Below are 11,718 nucleotides of genomic sequence, written 5' to 3'. Positions count from 1 at the left end.
TTCTCCATTACAGAGAGTTGCATAAGATTTATGCCGACCCTAGGTCACACAGAGCTTTCTCAAAGGTCATGGTGCCTATGGTACAGGGTATTAAGAATTTGCCAGGATCTTGTCTCTTTTGAGGTAAGGTTTGCTGAACCCATGAATCAAGTTCACTAATGAGCAAGGGAGGTTCACCTTCCCAAGTCTCATTACCAAATAACTTGGCATTCAGCTTCATGATGGCTCCTAGATGTTGAGCAACTTGCTCTCCAGTTACATCTTCATCCTCTTCAGAGGACGAATAATCTTCAGAGCTCATGAATGGCAGAAGGAGATTTAATGGAATCTCTATGGTCTCTATATGAGCCTCAGATTCCTTTGGGTCCTCAATAGGGAACTCTTTCTTACTTGAGAGGCATCCCATGAGGTCTTCCTCATTGGGATTCACGTCCTCCCCCTCCTCCTTGCATTCGGCCATATTGACTATGTCAATGGCCTTGCACTCTCTCTTAGGATTCTCTTCAGTATTGCTTGGGAGAGTACTGGGAGGTGTTTCAGTGACCTTCTTGCTCAGCTGGCCCACTTGTGCCTCTAGATTTCTGATGGAGGACCTTGTTTCATTCATAAAACTTAAAGTGGCCTTAGACAGATCAGAGACTAAATTTGCTAAGTTAGAGGTATTTTGTTCATAATTCTCTGTCTGTTGCTGAGAAGATGATAGATAAGGCTTGATATTGCTGAGCCTATTTCTTCCACCATTATTAAATCCTTATTGAGGCTTTTGTTAATCCTTCCATGAGAAATTTGGATGATTTCTCCATGATGAATTATAGGTGTTTCCATAAGGTTCACCCATATAATTTACCTCTGCCATTGCAGGGTTTTCAGGATCATAAGCTTCTTCTTCAGAAGATGCCTCTTTAGTACTATTGGATGCATTTTGCCATCCATTCAGACTTTGAGAAATCATGTTGACTTGTTGAGTCAACACTTTATTCTGAGCCAATATGGCATTCAGAGCATCAATTTCAAGAACTCCCTTCCTCTGAGGCGTCCCATTATTCACGGAATTCCTCTCAAAAGTGTACATGAATTGGTTATTTGCAACCATGTTAATAAGTTCCTGAGCTTCTGCAGGCATTTTCTTTAGGCGAATGGATCCACCTGCAGAGTGGTCCAATGATATCTTGGAAAACTCAGATAGACCATAATAGAATATATCTAATATGGTCCACTCTGAAAACATGTCAGAAGGACACTTTTTGGTCATCTGCTTGTATCTTTCCCAAGCTTCATAGAGGGATTCACCATCTTTTTGCTTGAAGGTCTGAACATCCACTCTAAGCTTGCTCAGCTTTTGAGGAGGAAAGAATTTATCCAAGAAGGCCGTGACCAGCTTATCCCAGGAGTCCAGGCTATCTTTAGGTTGTGAGTCCAACCATGTTCTAGCTCTATCTCTTACAACAAAAGGGAAAAGCATGAGCTTGTAGACTTCAGGATCTACTCCATTCGTCTTAACAGTCTCACAAATCTGCAAGAACTCAGTTAAAAATTGGTAAGGATCTTCAGATGGAAGTCCATGAAACTTGCAGTTCTGTTGCATTAGAGCAACTAATTGAGGTTTCAGCTCAAAATTGTTTGCTCCAATGGCAGGAATTGAGATGCTTCTTCCATCAAACTTGGACGTGGGTTTAGTAAAATCACCAAGCATCCTCCTTGCATTATTGTTGTTGGGTTCGGCTGCCATCTCCTTCTCTTGTTCAAAAATTTCAGAAAGGTTGCCTCTGAATTGTTGTAATTTAGCTTTTCTTAGTTTCCTCTTCAGAGTCCTTTTAGGTTCTGGATCAGCTTCAACAAGAATGCCTTTTTCCTTGTTCCTGCTCATATGAAAGAGAAGAGAACAGAAAAAGAAGAGAAATCCTCTATGTCACAGTAAAGAGGTTCCTTATTATTAGTAGAAGAAGAAGGGAATAAAGAAAGGAGAATCCAAACACAAGGGTAAGGATTGGGGTAGTGATTTGAGATGAAGAGAGGTGAAGAGAAGTGTTAGTAAATAAATAAATAAATAGAAGAAGATGAGAGAGAGAATTTGAAAATTAATTTTGAAAAGGAGTTAATGATTTTCAAAAATTAAAGGTGAGATAGAATTAAAATTAAAATTTAAAATAATTAGTTAATTTAAAAAGAATTTTGAAAAAGAGATGAGATATTTTCGAAAAGTAGAGAGGGAAAAGTAGTTAGGTGATTTTGAAAAAGATAAGAAACAAACAAAATGTTAATTAGTTAGTTGAAAAAGATATTAAAATCAAATTTGAAAAGATAAGAAGATAAGAAGTTAGATAAGATATTTTGAAATCAAATTTTTGAAAAAGATATGATTTTGAAAAAGATATGATATAAAAGATATGATAAAAAGATATGGTTGAAAAAGATTTAATTTTTAAAATTAAATTTGATTACTTGACTAACAAGAAACTAAAAGATATGATTCTAGAATTTAAAGATTGAACCTTTCTTAACAAGAAAGTAACAACTTTCAAATTTTTGAATCAATCACATTAATTGTTGGTAAAGTTTTCAAAATTTTGAAATAAAGATAAGAAAAAGATTTTGAAAATAAATTTTAAAAAATTTCGAAAATAAAAAAAATTGAAAAAGATTTATTTTTGAAAAAGATTTTGAAAATATAAGATTTTTAAATTTGAAAATTTGACTTGACTTGTAAAAAACAACTAATTTTAAAAGATTTTTGACTAAGTCAACTCAAGTTTTCGAAAATTATGAGCAAATTAAGGAAAATATATTTTTTTATTTTTGAATTTTTAATGAAGAGAGAGAAAAACACAAATATGACCAAAACATGAAAATTTTGGATCAAAACCAATGATGCATGCAAGAACACTATGAATGTCAAGATGAACACCAAGAACACTTTGAAGATCATGATGAACATCAAGAACATATTTTTGAAAAATTTTTGATGCAAAGAAAACATGCAAGACACCAAACTTAGAAATCTTTAATGCTTAGAAAATATGAATGCAAAGATGCACATGAAAAACAACAAAAGACACAAAACAAGAAAAAATCAAGATCAAACAAGAAGACTTACCAAGAACAACTTGAAGATCATGAAGAACACCATGAATGCATGAATTTTCGAAAAATGCAAGAATTTTTAAATCATGCAATTGACACCAAACTTAAAACATGACACAAGACTCAAACAAGAAACACAAAATATTTTTGGTTTTTATGATTTTATGAAATTTTTTTGTATTTTTATTATTTTTTTCGAAAATATTCTTTAGGAAAACGAAAAAGAGAAAAATTTTTGAAAGATTTTTTTGAAATTTTTTTTGAAATTAAAACAAAAAGAAAATTACCTGATCTGAGCAACAAGATGAACCGTCAGTTGTCCATACTCGAACAATCCCCGGCAACGGCGCCAAAAACTTGGTAGCGCTCTCAAACGTGAATCACACTTAGTCACAACTCCGCACAACTAACCAGCAAGTGCACTGGGTCGTCCAAGTAATAAACCTTACGTGAGTAAGGGTCGATCCCACAGAGATTGTTGGTATGAAGTAAGCTATGGTCATCTTGTAAATCCCAGTCAGGCGGAATTAACTATATTAAGAGATTATTGGATTTTCGCATAATAATAAATAATAAACAGAAAATAAAGATAGAGTTACTCATGTAATTCAATGGTGAGAATTTCAGACAAGTGTATGGAGGTGCTGTATTCCTTCTGAATCTCTGCCTTCCTACTGCTTTTATCCAATCTTAGTCACTCCTTTCTATGGCAAGCTGTATGTAGGGCATCACTGTTGTCAATGGCTACATCCCATCCTCTCAGTGAAAATGGTCCAAATGCTCTGTCACAGCACGGCTAATCATCTGTCGGTTCTCGATCATGTTGGAATAGAATCCCTTGATTCTTTTGCGGTTGTCATCACGCCCAGCAATCGTGAGTTTGAAGCTCTTCACAGTCATTCAATCTCGGAATCCTACTCGGAATACCACAGATAAGGTTAGACTTTCCGGATTCCCATGAATGCTGCCATCAATTCTAGCGTATACCACGAAGATTCTGATTAAGGAATCCAAGAGATATCTGCCCGGTTCAAGGTAGAACGGAAGTGGTTGTCAGTCACGCGTTGATAAACAACTATTTTATGGTTTATCTTGTGCTCAATTGAGTGGTTTTTATCAAGCCTTTGCACACTTATTCATACTATTTGCATGGTTTTACAATTCCTTCCTCATGATATGATATATGTGAAAACATGTTTTCTATGCTTTAGAAATATTAAATTTAATTATCCTTTATTACCATTCAATGCCTTGATATGTGTGTTAAGTAATTTCAGAGATTACAGGGCAGGAATGGCTTAGAGGATGGAAAGGAAGCATGCAAAAGTGGATGGAATACAATAAGTTGGAGGAATTGCTAAGCTGTCTAGCCTGACCTCTTCGCACTCAAACGGCTATAACTTTAGCTACAGAGGTCCAAACGACGCGGTTTCATTTGCGTTGGAAAGCTAACGTCCGGGGCTTCGATTTGATATATAATTTGCCGTAGCTGCCTCGAAGTTAGGCGATGCGAACGCGTGAATGACGTGCCCGCGTCGCATCTGCGAACTGCAATCCGCGCGGACGCGTGGATGACGCCTCCGCGTCACTTGGCCGCAACCTGTACGGACCAGAAAGCGCTGGAAGTGACTTCTAGGCTGTTTCTGACCTAGTTTTTGGCCCAGAAAACACAGATTAGAGGCTATAAAGTGGGAGAATGCATCCATTCATAATTATGCTCTCATAATTCACTTTTTACAGTTTTAGATGTAGTTTTTAGTGAGAGAGGTTCTCTCCTCTCTCTTTAGGATTAGGATTTAGGATTTAGGACTTCTCTTAGTTTTAGGAGTGACTCTCAATCCCAGGTTCAATGTTCTTTTACTCTATGTTATTTCTTATTTTCAGACATTTGAATGCTTGCTTGTATTAGTTATGTTGCCTATTTGGCCTATGCCACTTTCATGATGATTATCTTATTTAATGATATTTGAGATATTTCAGTTTAATGTTGCTTTATTTACTTATGCCATTGATTCTTCCCAATCTGAAGATGCTTTTATTCCAGTAGATTTAATTTCCTTCCTTTTGGTATTGGTTAAGAAATTAGTAACTCAGGAGTTATCTTAGCTCAAGATAATTGATAACTGTTATCTTTGCTAATTGAACTGAACTTCAATAATCCCAACCTTTTCTTAGGAAATAAATAGGATTCGAAGGTCTAACTAATTAGTCCCTTGACTTTCCTTTGCTCTAGCAAAGGTCAACTAAGTGGAATTAAGATTCAACTTTCATTATTATTGCTAAGAATAACAAAGTCTGGACTTCCAGTTTCTCATACTTGCCAAAAGCTTGCTTTACAGCATTTATTTATTCTAATTGCTATTTAAATTATTTGCCATATTCACTCCTCATTCTTGAAACCCCAAATTTACAATCTCCATAACCAATAATAAGAACATACTTCCCTGCAATTCCTTGAGAAGACGACCCGAGGTTTAAATACTCGGTTATCAATTTTAAAGGGGTTTGTTACTTGTGACAACCAAAACGTTTGTATGAAAGGACTTTTGTTGGTTTAGAAGCTATACTTACAACAGAAATTTATTCTGAATTCTAGACCACGCAAAAGTTCTCTCATCAAAATGGCGCCGTTGCCGGGGAATTACAAACGTGTGCCTTATTATTGGTTATTGTAAATATTTTTCAAAAAAAATTTTTCTTTTACTTGTTTATTTGTTTTCCCTCTTTCCTCTTATTTCTGATATCTACTATGAATTCTCACCCCTCTCGCTTTGAGTTTAGTTCTAATTTTGTTGCAAGGAATGGAAGCTATAACAGGACTATGCATCAAGGTCTAAGCAATCAAAGATGGATGGAGCCACAAGGATCTAATCAACCCTTCAGGCAATAACACCATCCTAGATATCATGGATAGAGACCATTTTACAATGCATGCCCAACTGATAGATTTGGTGGACCGCCTTGTAGCTACCAACAAGCCCCACCCTATGCTCAGAGACCATCATTCCAACACAGCCCCAATCTACCATACTCACAAGCTTCTCTTCACTATTCGCCACCATATGATCCTTGTCCGCCTCGACGCCAATTCAATCACTCCCAAAAACCACCACTCTCTTACAAACCATGTTCATATCCATCAAGCTAAGAATCACAGTTTCGCTTCGAAGAATCAGTAAACCAATTCAATACAACCCTTCATCAACTGGAGCAAGCAATAAATCAACTATCTTCCAGACATTCAGCCACTCAATAGACTCCCATGGCTTCATGTGGAGAATCTAATGAAGAATGTACTGTGAAGAAGACACAAGAAACTCCAGTGGACATCATAGAGCATAACTTCGTACTGGAACAAGTAGAGGAAGCTGTCATTGTAGAAGAAGAAGAATTGGTTGAAGATTTAGGAGATGCTGAACCTCCATGGGAATACACAGTCATGGAAGACCCCGTCAAGGATGTTACAACTGACGCTAAAGAGGATGTTGCATAACCTCCAATGCAGATATCTTATGAAGAACTAGACAGAGTAACTCAAGACGCATGTTTTTTTGATGATGATAGTCACCAGTCAAGTCCCCTTCGTGATGAACTTGCATCCGCAAGTGAATCCTTTGAGACAGAAGAATCTTCCCCAAGTGAATACGAAGATGATGCAGAGGTCGACTTTTCTCAACCTCCTGTTTATGACTCAAGTGATGAGGAAGATATGGAAGACTTTGACCAGGACACGGCTGGAATGGAAAAGGTTTGCAAGGAAGTGGAGGAATTCACTGAAGACCACAAGGGAGTAGATCTTGCAGAACCACTGGAAACGCTTGTCCCAAGGCCACTACCACCCAATACAGACTTCAAGTGGGTAAAATCCTTAGCTTTTATCTTTACTTTTCTACTTGAATATGGTTTACTTGAAACAGATGGCCAGCTTCGAGCTCTTTGCGGCTTTAAGAGAAAAAGGGAAATGACTCGCACTCAGCGCTGGTATGCAAGATCCAATGAGGTTTCGCACTTCAATTTGAGGTGCAGAAATTAGCGTCAAGCTCACTTGAAAGGATCTCGGAAGCTGTTTGGTCACTGCAGTGAGAATTCAGATTACTTATCACCCGACTGGAAAAATGCAGATCAAAACAAACACGGGTGTAGAAGAAAGGTTTGGGATCCTGGAGTCTATTCTGACATTCAACACTCCGGGAGCCTGCGAATCTGTTTGAAGCCTCTTAAGGGCTTTACATGCCTAGTTTGGGATCCTAGAGGCTACTGGAATTCCAAGCATTGGTGGAGATTTCTGGACGAATTCAAGCATAAGCCACCATAGCAGGAAGCTCATCCAATGTCCAACTTAAGGACTTTAACCAAAAGTGCTAGGTGGGAGACAACCCACCATGGTATGATCGTTCTCTTTTTAGTTTTAATTTTAGTATGTTTTTGAATTTTTATTGAACCTAAAATTTTTGCATGACATTCATTGCATTTTGCATACAAAAATAAAAAAAGAGAAAACACGCACGCGACGCGGCAGCGTCGCTGACGCGTCCGTGTCACCAGTGTGTTGGGTAGAAAAGAATTGAACAGAGAGTCACGCGAGAACGTGGCTGGAGGCGTGCCAATGGCACAAATCGTCCCACGTGACCGCGTCGCTGACGCGTCCGGGTCACATGGGAATAATGGCCTTCCATGCGACCGCGTGCTCCACGCGGCCTCGTGCCCTGATTTTCGACATAAAAAGGGTGCACAACAAATTATTGTGCGAGAGTGGTGTTGGATTGATGCTGGACGCACAATCCCTATCACGCAACTGCGTCGCCGACGCGTCCGCGTCATTCCTTTTTGAAGCCCACTCACGCGATCGCATGCCCCACGCGATTGCGTCACCCAATATTTGGCAATTAATGATTTTGAACAAAGAGTTATGCGAGCGCGAGGCTGCCCTCGCGCCAGTAGCATAAAACGGGTCACGCGACCGCGTGACCGACGCAACCGCGTGACCGACGCAACCGCGTCAATCAGTATAAGCGCAAGTCGCGTGACCGCGTGTCCCACACGACCGTGTCGATTGCGCTGCACAGCTTATCCTAATTTGCCAAATATCTTATCTTTTCTTCCCCAATCCTAATTTTTCCTCCCTCCTTTCTTACTTACTTCTTCTTCCGTTCTTTCCCTTCTCATTCTTCTTATCTTTCATTTTATTTTACTTAATTTATTTGAATATTTCATTCATTGCATTTTAATTTTGTGCATATTTTTCTTTTCTTTTCTAAATTTATTATTTTACCATTGGTGTTCAAATGTTCTTATTCAACTGTTACATCTTTTCTGGTATTTTCTTGGTGCTTAGTGACTTGTTTAATTCTGATTGAGTAATATTATTTAAATCAATGCCAATCTTTTATATCTGTATTACTTTTGCATTGACATGAATTTATATTATCTCTCCTTCCCCACTCTCTTCCCCATTGTTGTACATTTTGTACCACTGGCATGCCATGGCTTCTATTATTTTCTCACGTACATGTTGAAGCTTCCATGTAAATGAGACCCTTATCATTTGGCATTAACCCAACCATACTTTATTTATTTTCTTATCTTTATTTCTGGGTTACTTTTCTTCCCTATTTTCTTTCAGGATGGCCACCCAGAAGGGAAGCGGAAGACGTTTACATGGGGAGAGAAGACAAGTCCATCTGCACAATCTTTGGAGAAAAGCATCAGTTGGAACAACCCGTCCACCTGCACATCTTAGCATGCACCGAGGACGGTGTTATCTTTAAGTGTGGGGAGGTCGATACCGATCTCCATGGGTTAGTTATTTCCTATTTCAACACCAATGTTTTATTTTATTTGATAGTTCATTGTTGCATTTGCATATTTGTTTGATTTTTGCATATTTTACCACTTGGTTAAAGTAATAATTTCTTTTGCAAGAAACTTTTTATAGCATTTCACTAATTTGAATAAAATTTTTTGTTACACTTGTTTGAAGTTGTATTTGGAACATGCTTTTTGAGCCAATTTTTGAGCCAAAGAACACACAACCCGTGAGATTTTGAGCTTATTTGTATGGTTACATTATTTAACCATAAAATTTTATTCTTGTATGTTTTTCTTCTCTATGATTGTAATCTTTATTTTGTTCAATTCTATATGTCTAATATTTAGTGTATTTACATGTTTGCATATGATTGAGGCCATTATTTGATTTTAGCTCACTTATCCCAAATAAGCCTACCCTTTACATCACCCTTGTTAGTCACCTTGAGCCTTTTAACCCCTTATGTTCTATAACGACATTACTAGCCTTAAGCAGAAAAACAGAATAAAAATCTCAAGTTGAATCCTTGGTTAGCTTAAGATAGATATTGTGTATAATTTAAGTGTGGAAAATTTTATGGAACATGTGATGATATGAAAAAGTAGGGAACTAAATTAAATAAGTTATTTGAAAATTTGGGAAGCATGCTCATGTGAAATCAAAATAATTAAATTACCATGTGCATTGAAAAAAAATATATTAAGTAATTAAATAAGGGGATACAAAAAAAAAGAAGAAGAAAAGAAAAGAGAAGAAAAATAATATTACCCCAAATGCAAAATAAAAAGAATCAATGCACATGGGACAAAATTCAAAATAATAAGTTTTCTACATGAGCATGTAATACAAAAGTGGGAAAAATTATGGAAAGCTAAGTATAATTTTAAAATTTTTATAGAGTATATATATGTTAGGTGAGATCTTAGACTACTCAAGGATTCACTTCACTAGCTCACTTAGCCTTATATATACCCTTACCTTCACCTTAGCCCCATTACAACCCTGAAAAGACCTCATGATGTTTGCATTAGTATGCTAAATATTTGTTAATTGGTTAGATAAAGAACAAGGTTTAGAAAGCATGATTAGAGAAGAGTAGAGCGAATGACCCTAGACACTTGAGAGTTAGAGTGATATACACTACCAGTAAGGGTTCAGTGCTTAAATCTATGTTCCCTGCTTTCATGAGCTATCTTCTTACAAGTTTACTTGTCTTTTATTGTGTAATTTGAATTAGCGGAATTGATTCATATTTGTCTTGAAGAACTTGCTTACTTTTAACCAAGTAGATAGAAACATTTTTGCATTCATATAGATAGGTTGCATTTCATACATTTTACCATTCCTCTTCATTTCTTTATAGCTTCTCTTGAGCTTAGCATGAGGACATGCTAATATTTAAGTGTGGGGAGATTGATAAACCACTATTTTATGGTTTATCTTGTGCTCAATTGAGTGGTTTTTATCAAGCCTTTGCACACTTATTCATACTATTTGCATAGTTTTACAATTCCTTCTTCATGATATGATATATGTGAAAACATGTTTTCTATGCTTTAGAAATATTAAATTTAATTATCCTTTATTACCATTCGATGCCTTGATATGTGTGTTAAGTGATTTCAGAGATTACAGGGCAGGAATGGCTTAGAGGATGGAAAGGAAGCATGCAAAAGTGGAAGGAATACAAGAAGTTGGAGGAATTGCTAAGTTGTCCAGCCTGACCTCTTCGCACTCAAACGGCTATAACTTTAGCTACAGAGGTCCAAACGACGCGGTTCTAGTTGCGTTGGAAAGTTCTGTCTGGGGCTTCGATTTGATATATAATTTGCCATAGCTGCCTCGAAGTTAGGCGACGTGAACGCGTGAATGACGTGCCCGCGTCACATCTGTGAACTGCAATCCGCGCGGACGCATGGATGACGCCTCTGCGTCACTTGGCCGCAACCTGTACTGACAAGAAAGCGCTGGAAGTGACTTCTGGGCTGTTTCTGACCCAGTTTTCGGCCCAGAGAACACAGATTAGAGGCTATAAAGTGGGGGAATGCATCCATTCATAATTATGCTCTCATAATTCACTTTTTACAATTTTAGATGTAGTTTTTAGTGAGAGAGGTTCTCTCCTCTCTCTTTAGGATTAGGATTTAGGATTTAGGACTTCTCTTAGTTTTAGGAGTGACTCTCAATCCCAGGTTCAATGTTCTTTTACTCTATGTTATTTCTTATTTTCAGACATTTGAATGCTTGCTTGTATTAGTTATGTTGCCTATTTGGCCTATGCCATTTTCATGATGATTATCTTATTTAATGATATTTGAGGTATTTCAGTTTAATATTGCTTTATTTACTTATGCCATTGATTCTTCCCAATCTGAAGATGCTTTTATTCCAGTAGATTTAATTTCCTTCCTTTTGGTATTGGTTAAGAAATCAGTAACTCAGGAGTTATCTTAGCTCAAGATAATTGATAACTGTTAACTTTGCTAATTGAACTGAACTTCAATAATCCCAACCTTTTCTTAGGAAATAAATAGGATTCGAAGGTCTAACTAATTAGTCCCTTGACTTTCCTTTGCTCTAGCAAAGGTCAACTAAGTGGAATTAAGATTCAACTTTCATTATTATTACTAAGAATAACAAAGTCTGGACTTCCAGTTTCTCATACTTGCCAAAAGCTTGCTTTACAGCATTTTTTTATTCTAATTGCTATTTAAATTATTTGCCATATTCACTCCTCATTCTTGAAACCCTAAATTTACAATCGCCATAACCAATAATAAGAACATACTTCTCTGCAATTCCTTGAGAAGACGACCCGAGGTTTAAAT

At 37.0% G+C, this 11,718-nt stretch overlaps 1 non-coding gene across 1 annotated transcript; it reads left to right on the top strand.

The window, feature by feature from the left end:
* The first annotated feature begins 1,226 nt into the window (after nucleotides 1-1,226).
* Nucleotides 1,227-1,330, top strand: LOC130972157 (small nucleolar RNA R71). Its single transcript, XR_009083352.1, has one exon. It is a non-coding gene; the product is annotated as a small nucleolar RNA R71 (small nucleolar RNA).
* The last annotated feature ends 10,388 nt before the right edge of the window (nucleotides 1,331-11,718 follow it).

This window comes from Arachis stenosperma, chromosome 3 (assembly GCF_014773155.1).
Source record: "Arachis stenosperma cultivar V10309 chromosome 3, arast.V10309.gnm1.PFL2, whole genome shotgun sequence".
Classification (NCBI taxonomy): domain Eukaryota; kingdom Viridiplantae; phylum Streptophyta; class Magnoliopsida; order Fabales; family Fabaceae; genus Arachis; species Arachis stenosperma.
Note: the sequence above shows the minus strand (reverse complement) of the source record. Positions and strands in the feature narration are given on the sequence as shown.